This window comes from Nicotiana attenuata, unplaced genomic scaffold (assembly GCF_001879085.1).
Source record: "Nicotiana attenuata strain UT unplaced genomic scaffold, NIATTr2, whole genome shotgun sequence".
Lineage (NCBI taxonomy): Eukaryota > Viridiplantae > Streptophyta > Magnoliopsida > Solanales > Solanaceae > Nicotiana > Nicotiana attenuata.
In genome coordinates, this window is record NW_017670509.1 from 452,796 (window position 1) to 471,823 (window position 19,028).

The 19,028-nt window shown below is 34.2% G+C and overlaps 1 pseudogene; it reads left to right on the forward strand.

Moving 5' to 3' along the window:
- The first annotated feature begins 60 nt into the window (after positions 1 to 60).
- Positions 61 to 4,392, forward strand: LOC109240381 (annotated as a pseudogene).
- The last annotated feature ends 14,636 nt before the right edge of the window (positions 4,393 to 19,028 follow it).

Here is a 19,028-nt window from a genome sequence, read left to right on the forward strand (position 1 = left end):
ATATATAAACAAGGTAAAAATTAGGCATTTACAGTACTTTGAATCTTAAACTCTAAAACAATGTTGGATGTCAAAAACTTCCATGTTTTCATGTTTCCTTGGTTAGCTTTTGGTCACATGATACCATACCTAGAACTAGCTAAACTCTTAGCTGAAAAAGGTCACAAAATTTCCTTCTTTTCCACTCCAAAAAACATCCAAAGACTCCCTAAATTGCCTCCAAATTTAAAAACCAAAATAGAATTTATTACTCTTTCATTACCCCATGTTGAAAATCTCCCTGAAAATGCAGAAGCTACAAGTGATTTACCTTATAATAAAGTTAGGTACCTAAAAATTGCCTTTGACAAACTCCAAGAATCCATGCCTAACTTAATAGAAACTCTTTCCCCTGATTTTGTAATTCAAGATTTTGCTTCTTATTGTTAGTTCCAATTACTGAAAAATTACAAATTCCCACTATTTATTTTAGCATTTTCCCTGCAACTTGTTTAAGTTTGGGAGGATCTCTTTCTAGTATTATAAATGGAGATGATGATCGTGTTAAGCCTGAAGATTTTACAGTGAAACCTAAATGGGTAACTTTTGAAACCAATGTAAGGCCAAGTTTTTATCAGATTCAACGTATGTTCAATGACTTGGTCATAGATGGAGGTAATGTTTTAGAATTTATAGATCTTTTTTTTTGTTTTGTTTACATCCGATGTTTTGGTACCAGCATTAGGATCCGACTTCATTTTGGGTCGTGCCGGAAAGTCTCACATTGAGGTTAAACCGTCGTTAACAAAGGTGAATTCATACTTAACATTCGATCTTGAGCCGAGGGTCTTTCGGAAACAGACTCTTTACTCCTTCGGGGTAGGGGTAAGGTCTGCGTACACATTACCCTTCCCAGACCCCACTAGTGGTATTTTACTGGGTTGTTGTTGTTGTATACTTAACATTCGAACCCAAGATTTCTGATTAAGAATGAATGAGTACTTACCACTGTATTATAACTCTAGTCAGTAGAATTTATAGACTTGCATATGTACTTATATGCATTATTAGCAATATTTGTATGTTTTAGTAAAAGGTTTGACTCAAATTTAAAGTGGTATACTGAGGTTATACCAAGGTTTAACGTTAAATGGATCTAAGACGCCTCATAAAGTATATATGTGTTTTTATGTGTAGATAGTTCGGCATAAATTTTAGCTTAATGATGGACTAAATTAGAAAAAGATGTAATAGTGTGTTATTTAAACTTATGGCGACGAGTGTATATGCGTTTATCATGTGTTAAAGTATATGCGTAGAAGTAGTTTTGTTCATGTCTTTGTTTATTTCTTGTGTTATTCTTGTATGCTAAGCTGATTGTGAGACTCCTTGTACATGTTATTGGCCATGCTTGGGGCCTTGATGAGATATAAGAGCATAATATACTTTCCTTAGTATATTATGCTTACTTATTTTCTCCACGGTATTATGTTATGTTCCTTGCCATGTTGTTGTTTGTTGGGTGTTTCCATGTGGATTGGTATTGAGGTTTGGAACGGGTTGCACATGGTAACGGTTTTAAGATTGGACCGGATTGCATGCTACAACGGTATTGAACTTGTATTGGGTTGTGTTGCGACAAATATGATGCATTGAGCTTATTTCTTGTTTGTATATTATTGTTATAGGTTTAACTCAGATTTAAAGTTGTATACTGAGGTTATACCAAGGTTATACAATATGTAGGTGTTTTTATGCGTAGATAGTTTAATTTGGCGTAATTTTTATTTTAATGATGGACTAAAATAGAAAAAAATGTAACTATGTGTTATTTAGACTTATGGTCCCAAATTTCCAGTATACCGACATTTGAAAAGAATTTTTTTTTTTTTTTTGTTGATAATTTGACATGGTAGATTCTGAAAGAAGATAATTTTATTTTAAAATTTTGTTCCGACAGGTAATGTTGCGGACGTTTATCGCCTCGCAGTGACCGTGAAAGGTGTTGATGCAGTGGCAATAAGGAGTTGTTACGAGTTCGAAGGCGAGTGGTTACAAGTCATAGAAAACCTTTACGAGAAACAAATTATTCCAATTGGTTTGCTTCCCACAACTAGCTATGATGATGGAGAAGATGATAACAATGAAACATGGCTAGAGATGAAAGCATGGCTAGATATGCAACAAAAAGGTACCCTTAGATAAATTGTATCCCTTCCATCTCATTTTATGTAGAAGAATTAACTTAAATAGTTGACCGACAATATATATATATATATATATATATATATATATATATATATATATATATATATATATATATATATATATATATATATATATGTCGGCTAGGAATAATAAACACTGCTATTTGTGTAAAGATCCCTTCTTTTATATATGTACTTTGATTGAACATGAAATTTAAGAAAGATAACTTTTTAAATGTTGTGGTTCAAAATAAATTATAGATATTTGTGTGATTATAATAAAATAAAAAGTTTAAAGTTATATTGTTTCTAAAGACAAAAATTTATTATTCTTTTTTTGGACAGAAAAAGGAGATCTTTACACAAATAGCCGGCCATATTCATTATTTACTTTTTCTAGCCATATTCATAGATTGTATATTTATTATATATAATTATACATACATAATACATAAATTATGTATATATTATACCTTCACCGATTATTTTAGTTTAACATGTTGGTGGGCTGCTATTTGGGTTTCAAAAAAAAAAATACATCACATAAATTGGGATAGTGGGAAGTGAAATTATCTAGCATCGAGAGGCAAAACTGATGAACGGCTTTATCCATTAAAAGACTTGATATTTCTATTTTATTTAGAACTTGACTTTGAATTGAAAAAATAAATTTAAGTTTTAACATTAATTTGGACATGTTTGTTTATGAAATAAGAAGGCTATTCTAAATACAATGCTTTCAGTTTTATAAATTCAGGTCTTCTCTAATCAATGGCTATAATTTGCAGTATGTATACGACTTGTGTACTAGTGTATACTCCCTCCGTTCACTTTTACTTGGCAAGTATACTGACAATAGATTTTCATTTTTACTTGTCACTTTACGCATATCAAGAGAAGATAAAAAAAAAAATTCCGTTATACCGACAGTATTTATTGCTCATTTTAAGTTATTTTTCCAAATTCAATAAAATGTGCATCAATCAATATGGGTATCGTGGTAAATTATGCACTTCATTTATTATTTCTTAAGGGGCGTGAAAAGTCAAAACGTGCCAAGTAAAAGTGAATGGAGGGAGTATTTTCTTAGGGGTCATTTGGTTGGAAAGAAGTTGTCCCAGGATTAATTATTCCATTTTTCCATGGGGATAAAAAAATACTACAATCCCAGGATAACTAATCCTGGGATATACCGCAATTTTTCCCAACCAAACATGGAATAATTGCTTCTTAAATTTTGTCCCGTGATTAATTATTCCTTATCCCTCATACCAAACGAAGTATACAGCTATTATCTGTTTGTTCTTATTTTTGTTACTCTATTATTATAACAGGTTCAGTAGTTTATATTGCATTCGGAAGCGAGACAAAGCCAAGCCAAGATGAACTAACAATCATCGCATTAGGTTTAGAACTTTCAAACTTGCCTTTCTTTTGGGTGTTTAGAAAACAGCGCGGATGTGCAGATTCAGAAGTGATCGAGTTACCTGAACAATTCGAAGAAAGAACAAAAGGACGTGGATTTATATGTACAAGTTGGGCACCTCAATTAAAAATACTTAATTACGAATCAATAGGTGGATTCTTGACGCATTCTGGATGGAGTTCAGTAGTAGAAGCAGTACAAGTTGAAAAACCGTTGATATTATTGCCTTTTTTAGCCGATCAAGGGATGATTCGCAGCCACTTGGTTGAGAAGAAATCGGGATATCCAATTTTTAGAAATGAATTGGATGGATCATTTACTAAAGAATGTGTGGCTGAATCTCTGAGGTTGGTAATGGTTGAGGAAAAAGGAAAAATTTATGGCCAAAATGTTAAAGAAATGAAAGAGTCTTGTAGCAAGGATGTACAACAACGTTTTGTGGATAATTTGTTGGATTATCTACATAGTCACAAAAGGTTTCAAAGAAGAAAAAGCAATTAGGCGCGATTGGTTCAGGTTCGAGTCTGAGAAGGAAAATTTCTTGGTAGGGAGCCCTTTACTCTTTGATGTGTTTGGATTAGTCGGACCAGTAGATCCAGATGTATATTATGTCTTGGTTAATTTGTTGGATTATCTACACAGTCACAAAAGGTTTCAAAGAAGAGAAAGTAATTAGGTGTGATTGATTCGGGTTCTAGTCTGAGAACTTCTTGATAGGAAGCGCTTTACTCTTTCGTGTGTTTGTATTAGTCGGACCAGTTGTGTCCTACTATGTATTTTCGCGACAAAACTACTAGTATAATAATTGGTTACAACCTAAGTAATTATAATTCCATCATATGTTTCATCCGAAAGGTACACTAATTTTGTTATTTAAGTATATATATATATATATATATATCTTATGAAATTAATCGGGATATAGGACATCTTTAATATTTAAGGGGAAAATAGGGTTAACATTCAATGATAATCTTCAAATTCTAATATTTGGACGTTTATCTTACATAACTAGTGCGCAAACAAGACAACATCTAGGTGTATAGAACTTAAATCGTTTTTAGAAAGAAAAAAAAGTTCTTTTTTTTGTATCTACATAACTTATTCAGACCTCTTATCACGCCCAACTATGCCTTATAAAAAGGACTAAGCGGTCGTTGCAAATATAATGTTTATTTTATCTAATTAACTAACAAATACTAGAAAACAGTAAAACTATCAATTAACAAGGATAAGGATTGGAGACAAGATTAAATATGATTGGAGACAAGTTATGATTTCCCCTATTGTCGGAATCCTTTCCGCTACGTTCTAAGTTTTCTCTACCGATCATGAGCACTCTGACTGTCGTAACTCTCTCCCGAGTAATTACCACAATTTACTAGACATATTCTCCCGAATTACGCTAGCTGACATTAAGCACGGCTCACTCGGATCGCACTAATATTTCGTTATCCCTAATCCCACCTTTAAACCCTCTGTATTGATCCCTCATGTACGTTAGGTGTGATGTTGTTCAACAACTACCGAAATATGCACTCTCTCCCGAGTAATACACACTAAATAGGCACAGTCGATTGAGAGCTCTTCAACCAATCACAATATAAACGTAGTTGAACAATTAGAAAAAAATCTACAACAAATCTATATTAACATAATAGGAAAATCATCCTCCAATAGGTTCCATCAAAACCCTAGATAACAAATTAGCTATTCATAATAGCATGCATAACTGCAATACTAGAATTCATAACCAATAATGAAATAGGAAGAAGGAAGTGAAAAACTCGTAGAAGAATTCTCCGCCTTGCTCCTAGTGTGTTCTTGCTTCCTTAGGTCGAATCCCCCGGTCTCCTTAGCCTCTTTAGGTCTAAGTTATGTCAAAAGTTCTTCTAAAAACAAGTCTCCTCTTTTTGGACGAGTCCGGCTTCATATATGTTAAGGTTAGTCGCCTTTTTAATTAAAAAATTGGCCTTGGACTATTTTTCCTCGGAAGCACGTGCGCGGCGGCGGATTGACCGCACATTTTACCCAGTGTTCTGCCTGACTTGTGCGTCCAGTGCGCGGCCGCGGATCGACCGCGCACCTGGAGGAGTTTCTGCCTTCATTTTTTCTTTCTTCTTTTGCACGCGCTAACCTCCGATTGGCCTTCATTGCTCGATATTAACTCCAAAACACTCTGTAATGTCCTCATAGCCCGGAATTGCTCCTGCAAGGCATAAAGTTCTTAATTAGAGCAATTTGTTATCATTTAACAGTCAAATATCAATAAAGTGCAGCTAAGTTAAAGCGTAATTGGTAGCTAAACTACATAATTATAGCATACTATAAACACCCCACACTGAAACTATTGCTCGTCCTCGAGTAATCAAACTACACTTTATATAGACACAACCTTTTTAAACAATTCTCCTAACTCATCACACCAAGAATACTTAAAATAGACTAAGCACAAAAGTGTAACATCTTCACCTCAAGATTTGACTCACAAGTACCACGCATTATTCACAACTCACCCACTTGCTCTAACATAGAGGTCACTGACATTACCTTTCCTTCATGAATCATGTGCCCTCACACAACAAAAAGGAGTAGTTCCACACAATAAAATTTAAGAACATTTAGGAACTCAAGATAGAAAGAATTCACTCACTCTCATAAATAACATTCATATGCCACAAAAGATGCACCATAGGGCTTGCCCGGACTGTACTACTCTACTAATCGAGCTCATTCAGTCTAGGATCAAGTAGGACTTTATTTGGTTGTAATGTAGGCTGCGGGACTGGTAGGATACTTTTAGATATAAGAGTGACTACACCTCCTTAAGCACTTTAATACATATACTTTAACATTCAAACCTCATACTTATGTCAAATCAAACTCCACCTTCACATCAATGTATATTACCCCATACTTCTTTAAGCACAATTACATCAAGAGTCACCACTTATCAAGGAATATTTTTTTTCACAGCAATACAACTATTTTTTCCTTTTCTTTCTTTTTCAATTCAAGTGGCTCTTACTTTTTCAAAATAGTGCACCTTTCTCCTTATTTCATTAGTTCCACTCAAAAGTCAAACCAACCACCCCACACTTTAACTTTTACGCAGTTCATAACAATTCACGTGCTCATGAGAGGTTAGGATGTTCAAATAGATGGTTAATTCAAACAAATTAGTAAGGCTTGTAATGTGGTTGTCAAAGAAATATAATTACAGGCTCAAAGGGGTTAACTACGATACATAACAATTAGGCGGGTAAAATATATATATGGCTCAACAAAGAAACGCCAATATCACTTCCAAGACTGAACAAAACTACTATTTTGCTTTGCAAACACACGGGGCAAGTTCTAGACATCAAATGCAATGCACAGAATAATACACAAATCTCACACACATGGAACATAACTCACTCAGGATTGGTTTCATCAAGACACTCTAGTCAAAGCAGTTAAGCAAAGTTAAGCTTATACAATTTAAGGTACTTATACAAGAGTCAAAACTGAGCATAAGCGTCACAACCAAAGTACTCACTATTCTCAAGTCATAACAAAGTTAAGAGACATTTCTTCAATTCAATTCATCTCACACTGGCTCCTACTCCTAAAAAAATAAAACTAACTACACCCGGTTCAAACAAACACTTGGAAAAGAACCGCGGTACAAAGAAAAACCAAGGGGGGATTACTACACTACATACAAAGAAAATATTTTTGTCCTTTTATGTTTAGACTTAAATCCCTCAAGAAAATTGTCTAATAAATCCATCATCGAGAAAAGTCCAATCTTTTTAAAAAATATATATATTATTCAATTAAACTAACACAACTAAAGTAGCATAGAAGGTCACCTAGACAATCTCGTCACCCCACACTTAAAATTGTGCATTGTCCCCAATGCACATCATAACGAATAAGAGGGTAAAAGAAACTCCCTGGTAGGCGAAAGGCCGAAGCACTAGCAGCTCATGGGGTACTCAGACTTCTCCCGGGCTTGGTCCTTCGTGCAGGTACCTCACACTTAGCTCCAACCATCTGGTTTGCTGTTGCATCCTTCCAATAGCTTTGCTTTTCATGCTCCTAGAAAATAAAGAATCGACACTACAAAAATAATACAATTAAAAATAATAATTAAAAAAAGCAGTAAAGCTGGGTTGCCTCCCAACAAGCGCTTGATTTAACGTCGCGGCACGACGCGAATCACTTTCTGCCTCCACTTCGAACTTATAAATTGGACCCCAAGTTTTGATTCTGCTCTATAGTCATGCTCCTGAGGTGGTGGAACGAATCTGACTGGCCCAATAAAACATAATGTAGTATTCTGCACTTCTTGGCCTTTAGATGAGATGTGTATTCCCGAGTTTCTGGCAAGAAGAATTCCACAATGTAAGTACATTGTTCCTTATTACTCGACTCTTCAAGTGGCTCAGATGACTCTATTTGTATATCATCATCTAGACATAATGTGGAAAAATACTTAGTGTATGGACCAATGCGCTCAACTACATGAATATTGGGACTGTCTACATCCCCAACACTAATGACACTAGAGTCAACTAAATATGTATCCTCAATGTCCTTGGTTGACTCTAGTATCTCTTCTACAACATCGGCATCTTCAAATTCTAATTTGATTGATTGTTGGTGTTATACTATGGACCCCTCTATTGGTACCTCAATTTCTGCATCTAATTCACGCTCTTATTGGATACTATTCACAATATTGGCTTGTTGAACGTTAAAATCTTCAACCAGTTAACTCACTTGAACTTTCAAGTTGTGAATAATTTCCTCTTGCCTTTCTATCTGCAGTTGTATTTACTATTTTGTTCCACAAGGCACTTTAACATATCCTCGTTCAGCTTTAACATATCTTTGATCTTCTTCAGGTCAGCTTCCCTAGGTTCTGTGTTCTTGTTATCCTCACAAGAAAAAGTAGAACCATCATAATAAGGGGTTGGGGGAAGATAAGAAATATAAGCACAACTATGAAAGTGACCATCTTGACCACCACATATATCACACACATTCCACAAATAAGAACGAGTTGGTGCACGTAACTCACTCTTGGGAATATTTTGACAATTTTACAATGGGTGGTTTCCTCCACAATATGCATAAGGAGGATCAAAAGTAGAATTACCAACATCGAAACTCTCATAATCCCAAGATGCCATATTTCTCAAATTAACAAGTAAAACAAAAATAAAAAAAATCAAATACAAGAAAGCAAAAATAAAAGTTCAAACTCGCAACCTAGCAATATATACACCTACAGCTAAACCGTTAGTTCCCCGGCAATGGTACCAAAAATTGATCACGCCCAACTATGCCATATAAAAAGGACTAAGCAATCGTTGCAAATATAATCTGGTTTACAAGTCCGGAGTCGAATCCCACAGAGAACTAAGGCTTACCTACAGTTGTTCAATATCGCTAAGAAACACAAGTCCAAATAATTTCCTAATTATAAAGATTATAATATTTATTTTATCTAATTAACTAACAAATACTAAAAAGTGGTAAAACTATCAATTAACAAGGATAAGGATTGGAGACAAGATTAAGGAGGTCTAGAGTTATGATTTTTCCTATTGTCGAAATCTTTTACGCTACGTTTTCTATAAATTTGCCTAAGTTTCCTCTACCGATCATGAGCACTCTGACTGTCGTAACTCTCTCCCGAGTAATTACCATAATTTACTAGACATATTCTCCCGAATTACGCTAGCTGATTAAGTACGGCTCACTCGGATCGCACCAAGGTTTCGTTATCCCTAATCCCACCTTTAAATCCTCCGTATTGATCCCTCATATACGTTAGGAGTAATGTTGTTTAACAACTACCTAAATATGCAATCTCTCCCGAGTAATACACACTAAATAGGCACAGTCGATTGAGAGCTCTTCAACCAACCGCAATATAAACGTAGTTGAACAATTAGAGAAAAAGCTACAGCAAATATATATTAACGTAATAGGAAAATCATCCTCCAATAGGTTCCATCAAAACCCTAGAAAAAATTAGCTATTCATAATAGCATGCATAACTACAATACTAGAATTCATAACCAATAATGAAAATAGGAAGACGGAAGTGAAAAACTCGTAGAAGAATTCTCTGCCTTGCTCCTAGTGTGTTCTTGCCTCCTTAGGTCGAATCACCCAGTCTCCTTAGCCTCTTTAGATCTAAGTTATGTCGAAAGTTCTTCTGAAACCAAGTCTCCTCTTTTTGGGCGAGTCCGGCTTCATATAGGTTAAGGTTAGTCGCCTTTTTAATTACAAAATCGGCCTTGGATTATTTTTCCTCGGAAGCACGTGCGCGGCGGCGGATTAACCGCGGATTGACCGCACATTTTACCCAATGTTCTGCATGACTTGCGCAGACAGTGCGCTGCTGCAGATCGACCATGCACCTGGAGGAGTTTCCACCTTCGTTTTTTCTTTCTTCTTTTGCGCGCGCTAACCTCCGATTGGCCTTCATTGCTCGATATTAACTCCAAAACACTCTTTAATATCCTCTTAGTCCGAAATTGCTCCTGCAAGGCATAAAGTTCTTAATTAGAGCAATTTGTTACCATTTAGCATTCAAATATCAATAAAGTGCAGCTAAGTTAGAGCGTAATTGGTAACTAAGCTACATAACTATAGCCTACTATCAACCTCCTAACAAATCTTGGCTTCACATAATGAAATTATCTACCTTTATGTCTTAATAAAAAAAGTAACTCTTAGACTCATATGTCAACTTCGTGGAAATGACACCGGGTAGTCACTTTTGAGTATGTTGTTTAAAATGTATTCATAATTTACAATATATTTAAAGATTAGCCAATTTCGCTCAAACATCAGGGCACAACATCCTAGAGTTTAAACCTCAAATTTCAAACTTTAGGACATCATATCCTAAAGTTCGAAAATTATGTCCAGAAGTTCGAATCTTATGTCCTGAAATTTAAATTAGTAGTTCAAAAATTCAAGATAATTTATCCTGAATTTCAAATTAGCGGCTCAAAAATTCAGGACACTAGTCCTGAATTTTCAAATTCAGGATACTTAGTCTTGAAGTTTGGATGAATTGACTAATCTTTAAATACATTATAAATTGTGAGTATATTTTAAATAGCGGGATTAAAAGTGGCTACTGCTTTACTTTGCCCACTTATTTCGTGCATTATAGCAACCCCACACATTCATTCAAATGATGAAGGCCCATGGGCTAACCAGTCCATCTGAAAACTATTGCGACTCAACCACAGAAAGAAAAAGAGAAAACTACCCTCTATAGCCTTCAAAATTTTATTAGCCCATGTTTACCCCATGGACCCGAAATAGCCTTTAGGCCCAATTTATTGATAAATTATAGCCACTATTCCCAATGCACTTCTACTCTCTTTCAACTGTACGCTTCTCCTCTCTCTCTCTCTCTCTCCAATCTTCAATCTTCCATCTTTCCCTTTCTTCTTATCTTTTCCCTTCTTCACTCCCTCCTTTATTTCTTTTTTCTTTTCTTCTCCTATAGCGACATCAACACACATTTTTTTTAATTTTCTCTTTTTTATTTGCGATCTCCTCCTCTTTTACTTAGATACAGAAATATCTATCTTCTTTGAGTAATTTCTGGCAAAATTCTGGCGGTGGTTGCCGCTTTCATCGCTTTTTGTCCACTTTCAGATATAGTATTGCATGATATTTTTTCGGATGACTTTTGGAAGAAGATGAGAAATAGAGAAAATAAAATAGCTGCTGCCGGAGGAAAGCTTTTTCTGGCCAAGTTCGGTGTCCTCCATTATCGTTAGTGCTCTTTTATTTATACACCGTGTAATCAGTGTAGAATAATTGTTTAATATAGTGTCTAATCGGTGTGTATACATTATACACTAATGATACATTTATTATACACATATTATACAAAACTGGACGTGAAAGATTACGGCGACTATGGTGAGTGTTGAAAATATTGGATAAAATATGTATATATTATGTATGCACATTTATATGAAAGGTGTATCTACACTGATATGATGCATATACACTTTTTATACAAATTCATTGTTCATATAGTTTATTATATAAAGTGTATAATAGTATATATATTGTTCGATGATGCATAAAAAGTGTATATACACTTTATACTAGTGTATAATTTGTATAGTACATGTAAAACCTGTACATCGCCTTCTTCCTCTTCTTATATCATGGGTATTTTGTTTATGCAATTTTATATTTTTCTAGATTGGATCACTAAAAATTTAATTTTTTTGTAAAAGATAAAAAAAGGGGATTTTGGTGGTTATGGAGAAGACGGTTGGGTTTAATGGAATTTTTAGGCCGATTTGACGGGGATTTCACTAGGTTTGAAGGAATATTATTGGGATCATTTGAAATATTTTGACCACTGATATTAAGTGTAAAAGAAGGTTGCAATGAGGAGCTAGAGTCTCCGCTCGTTTTCTGGGTTTCACTTGCTAGCCCTTATAATTGGTTTTGGGCTATGAATTGTATGCCTTATTTTACGGCTACCAGTTGTCATTAGTTATCACTGAGTGGCTAAAAATGAAGTTCTCTCGAAAAAAGAAAAAAGAAAAAGAGAAAAGAGATCTTTCACCGAATAGTCAATTAGATTCACTATTTATTTTTCTAATCAATATACATAGGTTAGACACTCATTGGGGCATCCAGACATTTCCTCTTCATATGCTCGAATCATCTTAACCTCACTTCCCGCATCTTATCCACAGCGGAGACCATGCCTACCTTTTCCTGAATATCTCATTCCTGACCATGTCTCTCCTGGTATGCTCACGCATCCATCTTAGCATCGCCATCTCCGCTAATTTCATCTTTAATTTAGATATAAGAGTTCTTAATTGACCAACACTCCATCTCATACAGTTTAATTGATCTAATTATCACTTTATAGAACTTACTTTTAAGTCTTTGTGGCACGTGCTTGAACGTTAGGAAAAGAATAATAAGAGGCATTTTTGAAAGTTTAAAACTTCAATATATTATACACACATATCCACATGTTTAATTATTACCCCAATGGCTAAACTGAACCATAAGTCTCTTCCTTTTGTGCAAACCCCAACTAACCAATGTACAACCAAATCTCTTTGTAATATCTTTGTTTGTTCTAAATATTTTTGGATGTTATAGTAAATTAATACTATTATAAATTTGGTTCCGAAAAAACTTGATTTTTATTGTAAAGTACTTTTATATAAGGATATTGTTATAGAGAGGTCTGACTGTACTTAGTTTTTTTTTTCCTCTCTTCGACTTCGGTAGTCATATTTCTCCTGACTAATTTAAATTTGCGTCGTTTTCATTCTAATTAAAAGGGAAAGCATTTTCTATTAGGATTTTTCTAATCCTATAATTCAAACCCAAAATCTGTGGTTAATGGTGAGTAAATCTTATCTCTCATCATATTGTAACTTTCAATTGGATATTTTAGTGAAAGTAGTAGTTCTATAGGTTGGTGCCCCCACTTTGAATTTGACTGCCTAATAGAAGTAAGAACTTTTGTTGATGACTTGATGCCACTAACTGTTTTAGTTCTTTATTAGGAAAAAAAGTCATATCCAAGATAAAGATCCCCTTAAAAAAGGAAACTTGTTTCCTTAAGCAGTTGATCAGTTAAGAAAAATAGCAGAAAAATCAACCCCTTCTTGACTATCTTGAAATAGTATCTTTGCTAATTTGAGAATATGTTGTAATTTCAAGAACATTTTCGTAACCTTTTCTTTCAAATCCTTACAATTATACATATTCATAAATTAATTTTAAGAATAAAATGACGCTTTTCAAAGACAATACATTAGCATATAAGTCCGCATGCAGATATTGAAAATGAGCGAAAAAAGGCTATTTACGTTTTCAATATTAATTTCAACACTAAAAAGAGAAGATATGCGTCTATTTGGGGATAAGTGAGTACAAATAGGCGTGAAAAAGAGCGCAAGGGAGAATACTGAGTCCTCTCTCGTTATTGTTCGCGGACCACCCATTTCTTCTTTCCCTTGAACCCGGCCTAAAAGTGTCAGTAGATTTTATTGTCATATATACAAAAAATGGCGTCAAAATACATTGAAGTTTGATGTTCATAAAGTGATACTCCTATAACTATAAGACAATTACTCCCTCCGTCCCAGTTTATATGGCAGCGTTCAAATTCGAGATAAAGGAGTTTTTCTTTGACCGTGATTATTTCATATGTCTTTTGGATATGTTAAATGGTTAATTATTGTAACTTATAGTACTTCTTATATAAATTTTATTTCAAAAAATTTAAAGATTCTATATCCAAATTACGGTCAAAATTAAGAAGTTTTGATCAAAATTTGAACTCCGCCCATAAATTGGGACATATGGAGTAATTTGGAGTAGAAAGAAATATTACTAACCTTAAGGTGCTCTTCCAATTTTATATTTGTGGAATTCAGTTCAACGCACTTTCCTAACTGAAGTGACATTGGTGAGGTTGGTAGGGTAAGGGTATATTATTTCTATTTTTGAAGTATAAATTTAGTGCGTACAATAGCAAGTTTAGGTTATTAATTATTTTGATCATGAAACATAATTTACGTAGATTAGCAAGTTTAGTTCACCCACTAAACCATTTAATCTTCATCTCTTATTAGGTCTTTGTTTGCTTTTAGAGATTCATAATTGTGATGTTAATGACTCCTGATACACAAGGTGGCCCTTTCCTAAAGCAGGTAAAGCAATCGCTTTAGGCCCCATGTTTGTAGGGGCCATATTTTTTGTAACACCTGATAGGCTATATATAAGTTTTAAAAAAGGTTAAGTAAAGTGAAAAGGTTTGATTTATTTCTTTGACATATATAGAGATTAAGGATTTACAAGTGCTATTATTTCTGCCAAGAAAATTGCATTTGAAATGAATATCGAACCTGAATTTCGTAAGAAACGTGTTATATATAGAAAGAAATAATTTGATAAGAATATTGATAATGAAATCTCAAAATCTCTCGAAGAGTATTTTAGAGTTGATTACTTTTGTACATAGTAGACAAGACTTTTTTTTTCAATTCAAAATAGATTTAAACAATTCGAAGCATAAGAAAAATTTTGATTTTCTATTTAGCGGTAAAAACTGAGATAGCTAGATGATAGAAATTTAAAAAAGGTATTGTCTTAATCTTGAATGTTCCTTAAAGCAAAATAATCAATTCGATATTGATGGTTTAGAATTATTTTCTGAATTAAAAGCGTTAAGAAAAATAGTACAATTAGAAGTTAACAGTTTAATTGATACACTCAATCAGATAAAAAGATTTGATTCTTTTCCAAATGCTTATATTGCTTGTAGAATAATGTTAATAACTCCTGTTATTGTTGCTTCAGCGGAAAGAAATTTTTCAAAATTAAAATTGATAAAATCTTACCTAAGGTTAAATGAATTAGCTATATTGTCGAAAGACTTATTAGGAGAATTTAAATATAAGAAAATTATTAATAACTTTGTATTTAAAATAACCTAGAACAATAGACTTCAAATAAATAAATAAATAAATTTTAAAAAGGGGTAAGGCACCTCATAAAGTTTGGCTTTAGGCCACAAAATTCGTTGGGCCGCCCTTGCTGATACATAACTAAATATTCATTAACAAAGATCATAGGAATTCTTATTTTTCGGTTTTGCACCCGTTGTTCGGTACTCTTTTTGAAGTCATGATTAATTCGGATTTGCGCCATGTAAGGACCATTAAAGGGGATTCTCCTGCTACCAGGATTTTTTCATATCTTCGGAATAGAACCCAGACTTCCAAGAGCCTGTTTGACCAAGTTTTTGGGAGGCCAAAAGTACTTTTTTCTGTCAAAAAAGTACTTTTCAAAAAATTTAAGTTGTTTGGCCAAGATGGAGAAGTACTTTTAGCCAGCAGAAGAAGCAGTTTTTCTGCTTTTGGAAAGAAGCAGAAAATTCTAGCTTCCTCCAAGAAGCAGAAGCAGAAAATTAATTTAATCAAGACAAAACTATCCTCACCATAAATTTACATTGTCCAAATTATCCCTTGCTGATTTAAGTTTTTTCTTTTCATTTTTGTTTCTGGTTTTTACCATAATATACATGAATCGTATTGTAACTTTCTAATTTCTTTATTGACTTTTCTTGTTTTTGATTTTTTGTTTGTGTAATGTCTTGTAACTTTCCAACTTATTTTCTTCTTTTTTCACACTAAAGTAAATTATCTACATCCTTCTCTGGATTATCAATTCTCTTCCTACAAATAATTATTTATAATTTCTTCTGTTACATGTTATTAGTTCCCGAATCTTTAAAACGGTTATCAAATCTAATTTGTAAAAATTACCTACAAATAGGTAATAAATTTATCATAGCATCGTACAATCTATCTATACTTTTATTAAAAGAAGAAGAAAAAGCATCCACATTAAGCCAAGTGGCAGCCTCACAATAGGCCATTTGACAATTTAGTACAAAGTTAGTTAGGTTAGGTTAGGTAATAATTATTATATTTTTTGAATTTAATTTTTTTTAAATTAAATTATACATTATGTGTTGTTAATAATTAGTTATTCTTTTTGAATTGGAATTAACATACTTAACTTTTTTTTTTACGAAAACAATTTTTTTAAATATATATTTAAAATTATATTTCTATTTTACGCTTAATGGCATCTTTCAAGTTTGACACTAAGAATCATCTCGTTACAACTACCTTGGATATACATAATTTCATCCGACTTCTTCTAACGATAAGGAATTCAACTGTTATACTAATACAGACATTACTGCAGAGATTGAGGAAGGAGATAGCCCTTCTGGTATTCCTTTAGAAATGCAAGGCAAGTCTTCTACTAATATGGAGGCGTTGTGCCATAGACGTAGAGATGAAATTATTGAGAAATGTTATCATATGTGAGTGACTTTATTTATTATTTCATGGTGGGTTATCAATATATAGTAATTTGTGGAATAGACTTCTAATTTATACTGAATGATGTATTTTTATTATTCAAGTCATCATGTAACAATAAGTAATTATACAGGATAATATTATATGTTTTGGTATAACTATATATGTAAATTGATTTAAATATTTAATATGAATATTTACTTTATGTTTCATATTTTAATTAAATAAAATAATAAAGAATAAAAGTATCTTATGATAAATATTTAAGATTATTTTTCTCTTTAAAATAATTATAAGACCTTTGTACTACTCTTTTTGGTAATTTGACACTCAAAATCACTTTTTAGAAAGATTGGCCAAACACAAACTGTTGGTTTTAAAAAGTACTTATGAAAAAAAAGTACTTTTCAAAATAAGCAGATTTTAGCAGCTTGGCCAAACGGTTCTTTCATAGCAACATTTTGTGATATAAAAATTCTTTTATCAATATAACCATGTCCAAATTTTCTCTTTAAATTTTCTTTTGTGAGTAGGAGGATCTTACACGTGTGCTTTTATAATGACCCAGCCGGTCGTTTCACGAGTTACCGCTCCGTTTTCCCATTTTCGCTTCTTTATGTGTTGTTCAACTTCATTTCATTGTATCATGTCGGTAGGTTCGGGTTTGGAGTAGTTTTGAAATATTATGAGACACTTAGTCTCTTAAGTTGGCCTTTTAATTGGAAAAGTCAACCGTAAAATGACTAGTGTGAAAACGATTTCGGAATTTGGTTTTTATGATTCGGATAGCTTCGTGAGGTGATTTGGGACTTAGGAGCGTGATCGAATGTATTTTGGAGGTCCGTGGTAGATTTAGGCTTGAATTGGCAAAATTGGAATTTTGGTGTTTTCCGGTTGGTAGTGGAGATTTTGATATAGGGGTCGGAATGGAATTCCGGAGATTGGAGTAGGTCCGTTGTGCCATTTGTGATGTGTGTGCAAAATTTCAGGTCATTCGGACAAGTTTTAATAGACTTTTTGATCGAAAGCGGAATTCGGAAGTTTTGGAAACCTTAGGCTTGAATCCGAGGGTGTTTTGATGATTCGATGTTGTTTTGAGTGTTCCGAAGGTTGGTATGAGTTTGAATAGTGTTATGTGACTTGTTCGTGTTTTTGGTTGAGCTCTCGGGGGCCTCGGGATGAATTCGGAAGATTTTTGGAAAGTTTGGATTTGGAAGTGAGCAGCTTCAGCTACTGCCCCTGTCATAACCGCACATGCGGATTGGGGACCGTAGGTGTGAGATCATAGAAGCGTTAGAGAAGCCGAAGATGCGGCCATGAGCAAGAAGTCCAAAAGTCGCAGGTGCGGAAGGTTGACCGCACCTGCGAGAGCGCAGGTGCGAAAATGAGGCGCGGGTGCGGTTCCAGGAACTTAAGTGAAACCGCAGAAACGGTTGTTTTGACCGCAGAAGCGGTACCGCAAAAGCGGGAAAGGGACAGCAGGTGCGGAATCCCTGGGTCAGAAAGTATATAAAATTTCCTTCGCGAATTTTTGCTAAGTTCTCCATTTTTGAAGACGGGAAGAGAGCTAAGGCAGTGATTTTTCAAGAGAATCGAAGGGTTTCAGTTGGGTAAGCTTCTTAAGCTTCATTACTTGTGTTTATGATCATTTTTCCATTGTTTAATCATGATATTAGTGGTAATTAAGGAAGAAAATTGGGGGATTAGGGCTTGAAATTGGAGACTTTGATTTAAGGATTTGAGGGGTCGTTTGTGGTCGGATTTTGATGTATTTGGTATGTATGAACTCGTGGGAGGATAAGGATTCTATTGATGTGTTTTATCAAATTTCGAGACGTGGGCCCGGGGGTCAGGTTGGACCAATTTCGGGATTTATTGATGTAATTCGATTATTTTCACACGAGCTTCGTTCCCTTAGCATATATTGATGTTATGATTTTGATTTTGGATAGATTCAACACGAGTTGAGGCCGAGTCGAGAGGCAAGGGCGTCGCGAAGTAGTATTTTACCCGGTTTGAGGTAAGTAACCATTGTAGATCTAGACCTGAGGGTATGAAACCCCGGAATTTCGTACTATTTTGATAAATGAGGTGACGCACATGCTAGGTGACGGGCGTGTGGGCGTGCACCCGTAGGGATTGTGACTTGGTCCATCCGTGGCGACTGCATAGTTGCATATTTTGATATATAGTATACGATATCCATGTGTTTTAGAAATTGGTTTGTTAACTTGTGCTGAATGCCATGTTTGGGGCCTTTGTGCCGACCTGTTTAGACCCTTAGGGGTATTTTTACTACTTTCCTCACTCTATTTGATTTGAAAGCATATCCTCAGTCATGTTTTACCTGCTTATTATTTAATCCGATTTCATTGCTCTACTTCTTAATATATGAAAACTGTTTGGGTTGAGTTTCCCTGATTTTCATTAATGTGCCCGAGTGACCGTGAGGTTAATGACTGAGAGAGGTTGAGGACCCAATGTTTAGGATTTTATATA